This window comes from Littorina saxatilis, linkage group LG16, assembly GCF_037325665.1.
Source record: "Littorina saxatilis isolate snail1 linkage group LG16, US_GU_Lsax_2.0, whole genome shotgun sequence".
In the NCBI taxonomy this organism is placed as follows: Eukaryota; Metazoa; Mollusca; class Gastropoda; order Littorinimorpha; family Littorinidae; genus Littorina; species Littorina saxatilis.
This window is the reverse complement of record NC_090260.1, coordinates 54,864,328-54,877,856: the sequence shown is the minus strand read 5'-3', so window position 1 is coordinate 54,877,856 and position 13,529 is coordinate 54,864,328. Positions and strand designations below refer to the sequence as shown.

General features: G+C 43.4%; 1 long non-coding RNA gene across 1 annotated transcript in view; it reads left to right on the top strand.

Annotated features, from left to right (window-relative positions):
* Positions 1–13,529, top strand: part of LOC138951265 (uncharacterized) — a 68,493-nt gene that overhangs the window by 51,700 nt on the left and 3,264 nt on the right. Inside the window, exon 2 of the long non-coding RNA XR_011451084.1 lies at positions 6,597–6,665. This is a non-coding gene — a long non-coding RNA (uncharacterized lncRNA). The remainder of the gene's footprint in view (positions 1–6,596; positions 6,666–13,529) is intronic.

The window sequence follows — 13,529 nt, the reverse complement described above, 5'->3', positions numbered from 1 at the left end:
GCTGAGGGTACCTACGGGTCATGCCCACATTTTCAGCCATTTTAGGACTTAGAATATATTTTTAAGTAGTAGGAAAATTACAGGAATAGAGTGAACCAATGTACAGATATACTTTCTGAAAAGAACCTACGCCTTGTATTGAGTTGTTTTCATGATTCGTTTTGATTCAAAACTATTTTGAACTTTACCTGTCTCTTCTTGAGTTTATATGCTGTGTGTCTGTTTGTCCTGTCGTGTGATTGCCATCCTGACAAATGACCTTCAAACACGTATAACATCTACAGACAGTTAGAGTTAATGTGAAGCTAAGTCCGCTCGGCTTTACACAGGCACACTCACACACGGACACAAAAACACACATGCACACGCACACACACACACACACACACACACACACACACACACACACACACACACACACACACACACACACTCAAACACACACACACATGCACACGCACACACACACACACCGGCACGAACTCAAACAAACACATCGACACGTCACACACACAAACACACACACACACGCGCGCACACGAACACACACACACACAAATTTGCGCGCTCGCGCAATGATTTGTAAACAACAACAACACCAGTAAGCAATGAACGATTCATATACTAGGCATGATGCAAGAAATGAAACGAGTTGGATTCAACTTTGACAAGCTCCAAATCCCATTGTACACAGGAGCGGTGCTGTTAACCCGTGATTTGTAAAAATATAAAAACATTTGACAAATTACGTCGAACTTAAAACCGCGATTTGTACAAATTTAAACAAGTCGCGTAAGGCGAAAATACAACATTTAGTCAAGTAGCTGTCGAACTCACAGAATGAAACTGAACGCAATGCAACGCAGAAAGACCGTATACTCGTAGCATCGTCAGTCCACCGCTCACGGCAAAGGCAGTGAAATTGACAAGAAGAGCGGGGTAGTAGTTGCGCTCAAGAAGGATAGCACGCTTTTCTGTACCTCTCTTCGTTTTAACTTTCTGAGCGTGTTTTTAATCCAAACATATCATATCTATATGTTTTTGGAATCAGGAACCGACCAGGAATAAGATGAAAGTGTTTTTAAATTGATTTCGACAATTTAATTTTAATAATATTTTTAATATTTTTAATTATCAGAGCTTGTTTTTAATCCAAATATAACATATTTATATGTTTTGGGAATCAGAAAATTATGGAGAATAAGATGAACATAAATTTGGATCGTTTTATAGAAAAAAACTTTTTTTTTACAATTTTCCGATTTTTAATGACCAAAGTCATTAATTAATTTTTAAGCCAGTAAGCTGAAATGCAATACCGAAGTCCGAGCTTCGTCGAAGATTACTTGCCCAAAATTTCAACCAATTTGGTTAAAAAAATGAGGACGTGACAGTGCCGCCTCAACTTTCGCAAAAAGCCGAATATGACGTCATCAAAGACATTTATCAAAAAAATGAAAAAAAGTTCGGGGATATCATACCCAGGAACTCTCATGTCAAATTTCATAAAGATCGGTCCAGTAGTTTGGTCTGAATCGCTCTACACACTCACACACACACACACACACACACACACACACACGCACACACAGACAGACACATACACATACACCACACCCTCGTCTCGATTCCCCCCTCTACGTTAAAACATTTAGTCAAAACTTGACTAAATGTAAAAACAAGTCGCGTAAGGCGAAAATACAACATTTAGTCAAGTAGCTGTCGAACTCACAGAATGAAACTGAACGCAATGCAACGCAGCAAGACCGTATACTCGCAGCATCGTCAGTCCACCGCTCATGGCAAAGGCAGTGAAATTGACAAGAAGAGCGGGGTAGTAGTTGCGCTGAGAAGGATAGCACGCTTTTCTGTACCTCTCTTCGTTTTAACTTTCTGAGCGTGTTTTTAATCCAAACATATCATATCTATATGTTTTTGGAATCAGAAACCGACAAGGAATAAGATGAAAGTGTTTTTAAATTGATTTCGACAATTTAATTTTGATAATAATTGTTATATTTTTAATGTTCAGACCTTGTTTTTAATCCAAATACATATTTATATGTTATTGGAATCAGAAAATGATGAAAAATAAGATGAACGTAAATTTGGATTGTTTTATAAAATTTTTTTTTTTTTTTTTTACATTTTTAGATTTTTAATGACCAAAGTCATTAATTAATGTTTAAGCCACCACGCTGAAATGCAATACCGAAGTCCGGGCTTCGTCGAAGACTACTTGACCAACATTTCAACCAATTTGGTTGAAAAATGCGAGCGTGACAGTGCCGCCTAAACTGTCACGAAAAGCCGGATATGACGTCATCAAAGACATTTATTAAAAAAATGAAAAAAACGTATGGGGATATCATACCCAGGAACTATCATGTCAAATTTCATAAAGATCCGTCCATTAGTTTAGTCTGAATCGCTCTACACACACGCACGCACGCACGCACGCACAGACACACACACATACACCACGACCCTCGTCTCGATTCCCCCCTCTACGTTAAAACATTTAGTCAAAATTTGACTATAATGTAAAAAGATTCCGCTGGGAAATTTGGATCGCTTCCTCCCAGTGAAAAGTTAGCAGCAACAGAGTCGCGCAACCCCAAAGTCAAGGGATCCATTAGATTTTTTTCCCAGCGATGGGACAATAAAGAAATGGAAAAACAATCCAAAAAACTAGTCCTTGACTTTGGGGTAGCGCGACACTGCTGCTGCTAGCTTTCCACTGGGAGGAAGCGATCCACATTTCCCAGCGATGGGATAATAAATAAATGAGAAAAAAAATCTAATGGATCCCTTGACTTTGGGGTAGCGCGACTCTGTTGCTGCTAGCTTTCCACTTGGAGGAAATGACCCGAATTTCCCAGCGATGGGACAATCTAGTAATGAAACATGTTTTCTTATAGATCTCTTGACTTTGGAGATGACAAGAAAATATTGGGCTCATTTACGTGATTTGTAAAACAATTTACAAATCGCGGGGGGCGCCCCGTAATTTGTAAAAATGTTTTACAAATCACGGGTTAACAGGTGTCCGTCTGTCTCCCTGAGGATAGCAGGGCTCACAGCTTCCCACACTTATTATCAAACTCAAAGTCTTTTGGTAACCTGGACAGCGATATGTGACCCTCCACCACGAAATGAGTCGCATGTCACCTCGCGCGGTTCTGCGCTAGGCTTAATGTAAGTCCAGGGAGTGTCTGGTAACAGTGTGAGGGTCACCTTAGTCACAGGCTTATAACTCAAACAGTTTTCGCTCTTTTCTAAAACGGATTTCACCACTGGATAGAACATAAAAAACTCTTTATGAAAATATAAAAATATGAAAATCATGCAAAGGTGACATGCGACTCATCCCGTGGTGGAGGGTCACATATGTGGAGTGCTGTCTCAATTATCCACCGATCGCCGCAGGTCGAAGTTGAGGACTTATCAAGCGTAAGGGGAGGGGTGGGGGAGGGTGGAATGAAGTTGTTACGACAATGCTTTGTCATGAAAAAGGAGGTGATGGGTGGCACGCGGATATCCGTGGGATGTTCAGACAAGGAAATTGATGTCGGCACGTGGTTGAAATAACGATTTTCTATGAAAATCACAGCTCATGGGTTTCCATTTATTATTTTTACCCCGCGTGGTACTTGTAGTCCGACACCTACTTTGAAAACGATCGTTGTACTTGTAGTCCGACACCTACTTTGAACACGATCGTTGTACTTGTAGTCCGACACCTACTTTGAACACGATCGTTGTACTTGTAGTCCGACACCTACTTTGAACACGATCGTTGTACTTGTAGTCCGACACCTACTTTGAACACGATCGTGGTACTTGTAGTCCGACACCTACTTTGAACACGATCGTTGTATAGTCCAACATCTGTCTGCTCTTTTTTCCCGTTTAATCCCCAAACAACAACAACAGCAAGAGCGACGACGACGACAACAACATAATGGAACCAAATCGAAATCCTTGCAAACAAGACACAAACAAATGCTGGACAACCTGGTTGTTTTTAAGTTCCTCATTTTGTTTTTAAGTTCCTTATTTTGTAACATATGTCCTCCCAGCTGTTCAGCGGATGCTATCAAGCGTGTGAGACGTACGGTTCGGATGCCAGACGATCGGTTTGTTGTCAGTTTCAGGCGGTCCGGCTCAAACGTACGGGCGAAACCGATCGTGTATCTTGGCCTTTATACAACATAAGAGGCAATGGAAAAGTTGGATATGGATATGAAAATATATGTTGCAGGTGGAAGAGGGGAGGGGTAGAGGGTCTTTGTTGCTTGCAGTTAATAAACAACTAAGGCCAGCTGTTGTTCTGGGTGTAACCTTGTAATGTTTAAGCAAACATGTTTGTGGATCACCTTCTGTATTTGAAAAGTTACCTTGATCATTGTGGCATCCTCTTGATCCCATCACATCTGAGACTATGGCCTGTAGACTCCATGGTCAGACGCTGGAGTGACAACAAGGGCATTTTGAAAACATGGAAATAATTATGCATTGAGGATAGGTTGGTTAGAGTGCTAGTTGGACATGAGACTGTTATAATCAACGCTTCTCTCACTTCTGGCACTGTGCCAATGGACTTGAAAACTGCAGTAGTTAAACCTTTGATCAAGAAACCATCTCTGGATAAAAATCAGTTGAAAAACTATAGGCCTGTTTCCAACTTGCCATTCATTTCTAAAATTCTGGAAAAAGTAGTGCTTAGTCAGCTTCTCTCCCACCTTGAAACCAACAACCTCTGCAACCCTCTTCAGTCAGCGTATAGGGCTGGCCACAGCACCGAGACTGTTTTGCTTCGTGTTGTGAATGACATTCTTTCTGCTCTGGATAATGATGACCTATCAGTTCTGCTTCTCTTGGATAACTCAGCTGCGTTCGATACGATCGATCACTCTGTTCTGCTCTCTCGTCTCGAATCTGTTTTTGGCATTCACTCTACCGCTCTTCACTGGTTTAGTTCATATCTACAGGGCCGTAGTCAGTATGTGTCTGTCAATAATCTCTCATCTCCTCCATCTCCTCTCTGTTTCGGCGTTCCCCAGGGATCAGTTCTAGGCCCAGTTTTATTTGTACTATACACCACTCCTCTCTCTGCCGTCATCAAGCAACACGCAGTCAATCACTACCTCTTTGCAGACGACACACAACTCCAACAAGCATGCAAGCCTACAGAAATCCAAGCGGTGATGCACACTCTCCAAAACTGCACTTCAGATATTAAATCATGGATGACAAACAATATGCTCAAGTTAAATGATGACAAGACTGAATTTCTTCTTTTCTCTGGAGCTTCCTCTTCGACCACTTCCCTTCCAGCCTCCATCACAGTAGGTTCTAGTGACATTTCTCTCTCTGATAGTGCTAGGAATCTTGGGTTCATCATGGACTCCCACCTCTCAATGAAACAACACATCAAAAAAGTCTGTCAGACATGTTACTTTGAGATCAGAAGAATAGGTTCCATAAGAAAATTTCTCACTGTTGATGCCACTAAAACTCTCGTTACATCCTGCATTCTGTCCAGATTAGATTACTGCAACTCCCTTCTCATAGGCTGCCCTGACTCCACTCTCCAACCCTTGCAAAAAGTACAACACTCTGCTGCACGTCTCATTTTCAGAGCACAGCATCGACAACCCTGCACTCCTCTCATGAAAGAACTTCACTGGCTTCCTGTATCTGAACGTATTAGGTATAAAGCTGCCTGCTTCTGCTACAATATCATCTCTGAATCGGCACCTGCCTATCTTTCTGAACTGGTCTCTCTCTACACTCCCTCTCGCACCCTTCGTTCTTCTGATGATGCTCGACTTCTCTGTCAAGGTCGCTTTAAACGCAAGGCTCATGGCTTCCGCACGTTTTCGTATTATGGACCTCAGTTATGGAATTCACTCCCCTTTCAATTACGTCACTCTCCATCCATTTCATCTTTTAAGTCCAATTTGAAAACTCACTTGTTCCAACAACACTACGGATAGTTCCTTAGTATAGAGTCTGGGGATGTGAGATGTGCATGATGTGTTGTTTGAATCTGACAGTGATTGTATGATTTTTGTATACATGTATTGTTGTCACGCGCTTTGAACTTCTGATAAGGCGCTTTATAAATGCCCGTTATTATTATTATTATTATTATTATGGGGTGAGGATGGTGCTGATATCAATAAGCATAATCAGTTAAAGCTCACAGATATCTTGATCTTCACAGACATGAATTGCATAATGAATCCACAAGCATGTTCCTTTATTTTTGCCTTTGAGTTATAGGTGGAAGGAAATGTTGAGTGGTAAACACAAGTTGTATTGATCACTGGGTCAACCTGCGGTCAGTCCCCCCTGATCTGCAGATTGCATCAGCATAAACAAACACAACGTCTTCATCGTAAACAGCCTGCATGGTCAATCATGAATCTAAGAACACAAACACTGGATCTAATTTGAGAGTCTGCGAACGAGTCATTAGTTTACCCACTACTGAGACGTCTTATTGTGTGCAACTTCAAGCTTACATTATAACTGACTGATTGTATCATGTGCTTAGTATTACAATTGTTGTCTCTCTTTGTTTTCAGATGCAGACACGTGTCCTGAAGGAAGGCTGGCTGGACATAAATACAGGCTGTCAACCTGGCCCAGACAGGGTACGACAATTCTTTACACACACTTTAGCAACAACATACTGGAGACTGGTTGCCGTTCACATGCAAAACACGACTAGGGTAACAGAGGTGAAAAGGTTGTCTGCGTGCCGGCCACGCGTCCTCAACTCAGCTTGACTTACCTGACACATAATGACAAGCATGACGCTTGACACAACACGTGTCCGATGGCTAAACCTCTGCATTCTGAAAGTTAACAAAAAAAGCAGAAAACCGAAACTTTGAATATCTAGGCAAAGGGGAGCTCCCGAAAGGGGCAGACAGAGACGTGATAGTTACACGCCAGAAGTGTCAATACATTGATGCCGCCCGGTCATGATTTAGCTCAAGATCAACGGATCTGAATAAAGCATGCCATGTGAACTGTTAACTTTCGTAATTTACTTTCATACTTGACTACCAATTTGTTAATTTGCAGGTATGCACTTGCACAATCGTAAAACATATAAACAAAACTAAACACACCTGGTGTGTTTTAGTGGGACAGTGTAATCAGACGCTGAGCCATGAGGTGAACATGTAACAATTACGCAATATGATGTAATCAGGACATCACATCTCTTTCCACCTCACATAAAATAAATGCCATTCGACATTATTTTTGTTGAAAAAACAAAAGCAAAACTCTAACGAGTTTGTAACGATAATGAACATGCAATTAAAAAACGTAGCACTTCTTAGTCTGTGGTGAATAGAGATAAGATCTGTAAAATGCAAGCAACATGATTATCGCAGATAACATAACATGATTGAACTCGCTTCGCGTTGAAACAGAATCGAACAAAAACGAATCCAATCAAACGGTATGGACCGCACGGAATCGTATCGGAACTTTGATACGTTACGCGTCCATAGAAACCCTGTCCATTTGATGTGTAATCAGGATCAATTCGCGGAATGCTATTTGAGCACATTATAGTCTTTTAGATACGCTGGCTTGGTTCGACTTCTCGGAGGGTGCTTGCGTTGAGGCTCGGAGGTGTCAGACACAAACTGCAGCTGGGCGGCGCGGGGCCTGATCATCGTCTGCAGGACAGTCATCTTGTGGATCATCTGGTGGATGGAGAGGTTGCATGGTGGGACTGGATATAGCAATCTTCTTGAAGTGAGAAGAGTTTCGAGTCATTTCGGTACCTCCAAGTCTCTTTGCTGTCAGCATGTACCCTTTTCTTGCTGTGACTTAATTGCATCGGCGCGGGAGCGTAATACGGGGTCAGCTTGTTCTCTCTCGTTTGACGAGCAAGAACAGTGTCGCCAATCTGTATGTCGGCGGGAACGGCGCGGCGCTAGTTGTCAGTGTAACTTTTCATCTTCTTCTTCATCAGCGTGTCGCGCTGGCGGATTTCAGTGTCGAGCTGCGCTTGGCGGGCAGGAGTCGCTGTGACGTCAGGAACTTCTGGCAGCTTGACTCTCATCTTCTGCCCTACAGAGCCCCGGCGGGACTGACTCCGGTGCAGGTGTGCGCTGTGGCTCTGTAGTTGCGGAGAAATTTGCATAGTTCTTGCTTCCACACTTTGCCTTCACTATGAGCAGACTGTATGCTTTTCTTCAGCATCGACATGCAGCGCTCTGCTCCTCCGTTCGTTTGGGGCCTTACTGGGGTTACCTTGCGGTGCTTAATACCAAGTTGCCCTGCTAATTGTCCAAATTCGTGACTGTTAAAAGGCGGCCCGTTGTCCGATTTAAATCTAAAATCTTAAATTTAAAAGTCTCAAAGTGAGTGTTCTTCTTTGGGGTGAAATGGTCGTTGAAGGATTCGACGATGGTCTTGTACTCATGGTCTGAACCAACGCCTTTTTTGCTCGTCCGTGAAGGATTCAAAGATAGTGAAGACTTAATCGCCTGCATAGTGGAGAAGTAGAGCTTTCTTCCTAGCCTTGTCCGTCACTGGAATTGCCGTGAGAAGAATCTCGAAACGGGTGAGCCATCGTTTCCAGCGAGTACCTAGAGTCGCCTCGTCAGAGTGGATTGGCAAGTGCCCAAAGGATGGAAGAGAAGCGGCCATGATGAACTAGTAATATCTTCAGCCTGTAAAGAAACTTGACATGGGATGAAACGAATTCGTAGTCTTCGTCGCCAATAATGTGACCCTCCACCACGGAATGAGTCGCATGTCACCTCGGCATGATTTTCATATGTTTACATTTTTTTTAAAGAGTTATTTATGCTCTATCCAGTGGTGAAAACCGTTTTAGAAAAGAGCGAAAACTGTTTGAGTTATAAGCCTGTGACAAAGGTGACCCTCACACTGTTACCAAACACTCCCCGGACGTATATACTGTTCAAAAAAAGAAACGCATAGTTGCTACTTGCCAAATTTGTTTTATTTTTCGAAAAAATTAACAGAAAATCCAATATTTAGATTATTTGTTTGACATTTGGTATGGACGCAGTTGAATGCACACACAGTTCATTTGCATCTTCAAATCAATCAGTCAATCAATACGATTGGGTGCCGAGGCTGTCAAGTCAGTAGGGGGTGTGACTGCCTTGAGCAGCAACAACTGCCCGGCACCTTCTGGGCATGGACTGGATCAGATGCCGGATATCTTGCTGTGGGATGGTGTCCCACTCCTCCTGAAGTGCCTGCAGATCGCGGTGATTTGCCGGCGCTTCTTCTCCCCTACGCACACGTCTGTCCAATTCATCCCAGAGGTGTTCTATCGGGTTCATGTCTGGCGACATGGATGGCCAGGGAAGCACCTGGACATGGTGGTCGGTGAGGAACTGGGTGGTGAGTCGTGCTGTGTGCGGGCGAGCGTTGTCCTGCTGGAATATGGCATCCTGGTCAGCCAGAAGAGGAAGGGCGTGTGGGCGCAGAATTTCCTCCACGTATCGCTGGGCAGTTATGCGCCCTTGGACGTGCACCAGGGTGCTCCTTCCAGCGGTATTGATCGCCCCCCACACCATGACGCCTCCACCACCATGAACGGGTGCCTCATCCACACAGTTGGGCGCGTAACGTTCGTTTACTCTCCGGTAGACCCTCCTCCGACCATCATGTCGCTGGAGCAGGAAGTAGGACTCGTCGCTGAACCACACGTGTCTCCAGTGATTCCGGACGGTCCAGCGAAGGTGCTGGTTGCCCCACTGCACTCGGTTCTGGCGATGGCGGCGGGTGAGGACAGCTCCTCTGTGAGGTCTGCGAGCTCTCAAACCAGCTTCATGCAGGCGGTTCCGCAGAGAGCCTGGACAGAAGATGAGGCCGACAGGAAACGATTCCGGAGGTGGCGGAGCCGTATGAAGCGGTCGTGAGCAGCAGTTGTCGCCCTTGGTCTTCCCGCTCGTGGCAAGTCAGCAACGGAGCCAGTGGCTTGAAACCTGACCCACAGTCTACTGATGGTGCTCTGGGACACGTGGAAGTGCCTGGCGATTGCACTTTGACTTTGGCCTGCTTGTAAACGACCCAATGCAATTTGGCGGTCTTCTCTGCTCAATCGGGCCATCTTTCGTCGCTGAATTGTCGTCTGATTTCTTTGTGGCGAACAATCCGCTTTTATGGGTTTTGGAAGACATGGTAAGAGCTCAATATTCCCCGAGTTTCACGAGATTACACTGAAGCATGACGAGTGGTCATGCCAAGTGAGCAATGTTGACATTGTAGCCACTGATAACGCATGCGTCACGTGCAGAGCTCACTTGTGGCAATGGACGAAAGGTCGACGACCAGTTAAACATGTTCTGCAGTTTGGTGGATATCCTTGTAGCCATATAACTAAATTAACCAAATATTACAAGCTATGCGTTTTTTTTTTTGAACAGTATATTAAGCCAAGCGCAGAACCGCGGGAGGTGACATGCGACTCATTTCGTGGTGGAGGGTCACATATAATTTTTTGTTAATTTGCAGGTATGCACTTGCACAATCGTAAAACATGTAATCAAGACAAAACATGGCTTGTGTGTTTTAGTAAGACGATTTTAATCAGACGCTGAGGTGAACATGTGGCACTCATGATTTCCAAGATGGCGTCATCCCAGAGCGAGGCTGGGCGATGACGTAAAATTTGAAAATGACGTATTATGATGTAATCAGGACATTACAGAATGTACCAGCAATAATTCCCACATTACGCGGTGTTGTCTTCATCTTTCGTTGTATCTAATGTCACACATCTTCAAGGCCAAATAGCGTGGTGTTGTCTCCATCTTTCGCTGTATCTAATGTCACACATCTTCAAGATCAAATAGTGTTGTGTTGTCTTCATCTTTCGCTGTATCTAATGTCACACATCTTCAAGATCAAATAGTGTTGTGTTGTCTTCATCTTTCGCTGTATCTAATGTCACACATCTTCAAGATCAAATAGTGTTGTGTTGTCTCCATCTTTCGCTGTATCTAATGTCACACATCTTCAAGGCCAAATAGCGCGGTGTTGTCTCCATCTTTCGCTGTATCTAATGTCACACATCTTAAAGGCCAAATAGCGTGGTGTTGTCTCCATCTTTCGCTGTATCTAATGTCACACATCTTCAAGGCCAAATAGCGTGGTGTTGTCTTCATCTTTCGCTGTATCTAATGTCACACATCTTCAAGGCCAAATAGCGCGGTGTTGTCTCCATCTTTCGCTGTATCTAATGTCACACATCTTCAAGGCCAAATAGCGTGGTGTTGTCTCCATCTTTTGTTATGTCTAATGTCACACATGTTTAAGGCCAGGTAGCATGGTGTTGTCTTCATCTTTTGTTATGTCTAATGTCACACATGTTTAAGGCCAGGTAGCATGGTGTTGTCTTCATCTTTTGTTATGTCTAATGTCACACATCTTCAAGGCTAAATAGAGTGGTGCTGTCTCCATCTTTCGCTGTATCTAATGTCACACATCTTCAAGGCCAAATAGCATGGTGTTGTCTCCATCTTTCGCTATATCTAATGTCACACATCTTCAAGGCTAAATAGAGTGGTGTTGTCTCCATCTTTCGCTATATCTAATGTCACACATCTTCAAGGCCAAATAGCGTGGTGTTGTCTCCATCTTTCGCTGTATCTAATGTCACACATCTTCAAGGCCAAATAGCGCGGTGTTGTCTCCATCTTTCGCTGTATCTAATGTCACACATCTTCAAGGCCAAATAGCGTGGTGCTGTCTCCATCTTTCGCTGTATCTAATGTCACACATCTTCAAGGCCAAATAGCGTGGCGTTGTCTCCATCATTCGCTATATCTAATGTCACACATCTTCAAGGTCAAATAGTGTGGTGTTGTCTTCCTCTTTCGCTATATCTAATGTCACACATCTTCAAGGCCAAATAGCGTGGTGTTGTCTCCATCTTTCGCTGTATCTAATGTCACACATCTTCAAGGTTAAATAGCGTGGTGTCTTCATCTTTCGCTGTATCTAATGTCACACATCTTCAAGGTCAAATAGCGCGGTGTTGTCTCCATCTTTCGCTATATCTAATGTCACACATCTTCAAGGCCAAATAGCGTGGTGTTGTCTCCATCATTCGCTATATCTAATGTCACACATCTTCAAGGTCAAATAGCGTTGTGTTGTCTCCATCTTTCGCTGTATCTAATTTCACACATCTTCAAGGCCAAATAGCGTGGCGTTGTCTCCATCATTCGCTATATCTAATGTCACACATCTTCAAGGTCAAATAGCGTTGTGTTGTCTCCATCTTTCGCTGTATCTAATGTCACACATCTTCAAGGTCAAATAGCGCGGTGTTGTCTCCATCTTTCGTTGTATCTAATGTCACACATCTTCAAGGCCAAATAGCGTGGTGTTGTCTCCATCTTTCGCTGTATCTAATGTCACACATCTTCAAGGCCAAATAGCGTGGCGTTGTCTCCATCATTCGCTATATCTAATGTCACACATCTTCAAGGTCAAATAGCGTGGTGTTGTCTCCATCTTTCGCAATATCTAATGTCACACATGTTTAAGGCCAAATAGCGTGGTGTTGTCTCTATCTTTCGCTATATCTAATGTCGCACATCTTCAAGGCCAAATAGTGTTGTGTTGTCTCCATTTTTCGCTGTATCTAATGTCGCACATCTTCAAGGTCAAATAGCGTGGTGTTGTCTTCATCTTTCGCTGTATCCAATGTCACACATCTTCAAGGTCAAATAGCGTGGTGTTGTCTTCATCTTTCGCTGTATCTAATGTCGCACATCTTTAAGGTCAAATAGCGCGGTGTTGTCTCCATCTTTCGCTGTATCTAATGTCGCACATCTTCAAGGCCAAATAGCGTGGTGCTGTCTTCATCTTTCGCTGTATCTAATGTCACACATCTTTAAGGCCAAATAGCGTGGTGTTGTCTTCATCTTTTGTTATGTCTAATGTCACACATCTTTAAGGCCAGGTAGCATGGTGTTGTCTCCATCTTTTGTTATGTCTAATGTCACACATGTTCAAGGCCAAATAGCGCGGTGCTGTCTCCATCTTTCGCTGTATCTAATGTCACACATCTTCAAGGCCAAATAGCGTGGTGTTGTCTCCATCTTTCGCTGTATCTAATGTCACACATCTTCAAGGCCAAATAGCGTGGTGTTGTCTCCATCTTTCGCTGTATCTAATGTCACACATCTTCAAGGCCAAATAGCGCGGTGTTGTCTCCATCTTTTGCTGTATCTAATGTCACACATCTTCAAGGTCAAATAGCGCGGTGTTGTCTCCATCTTTCGCTATATCTAATGTCACACATTTTCAAGGCCAAATAGCGCGGTGTTGTCTCCATCTTTCGCTGTATCTAATGTCACACATCTTCAAGGTCAAATAGCATGGTGTTGTCTTCATCTTTCTCTGTATCTAATGTCACACATCTTCAAGGTCAAATAGCGTGGTGTTGTCTCCATCTTTCGCAATATCTAATGTCACACATGTTTAAGGCCAAATAGCGT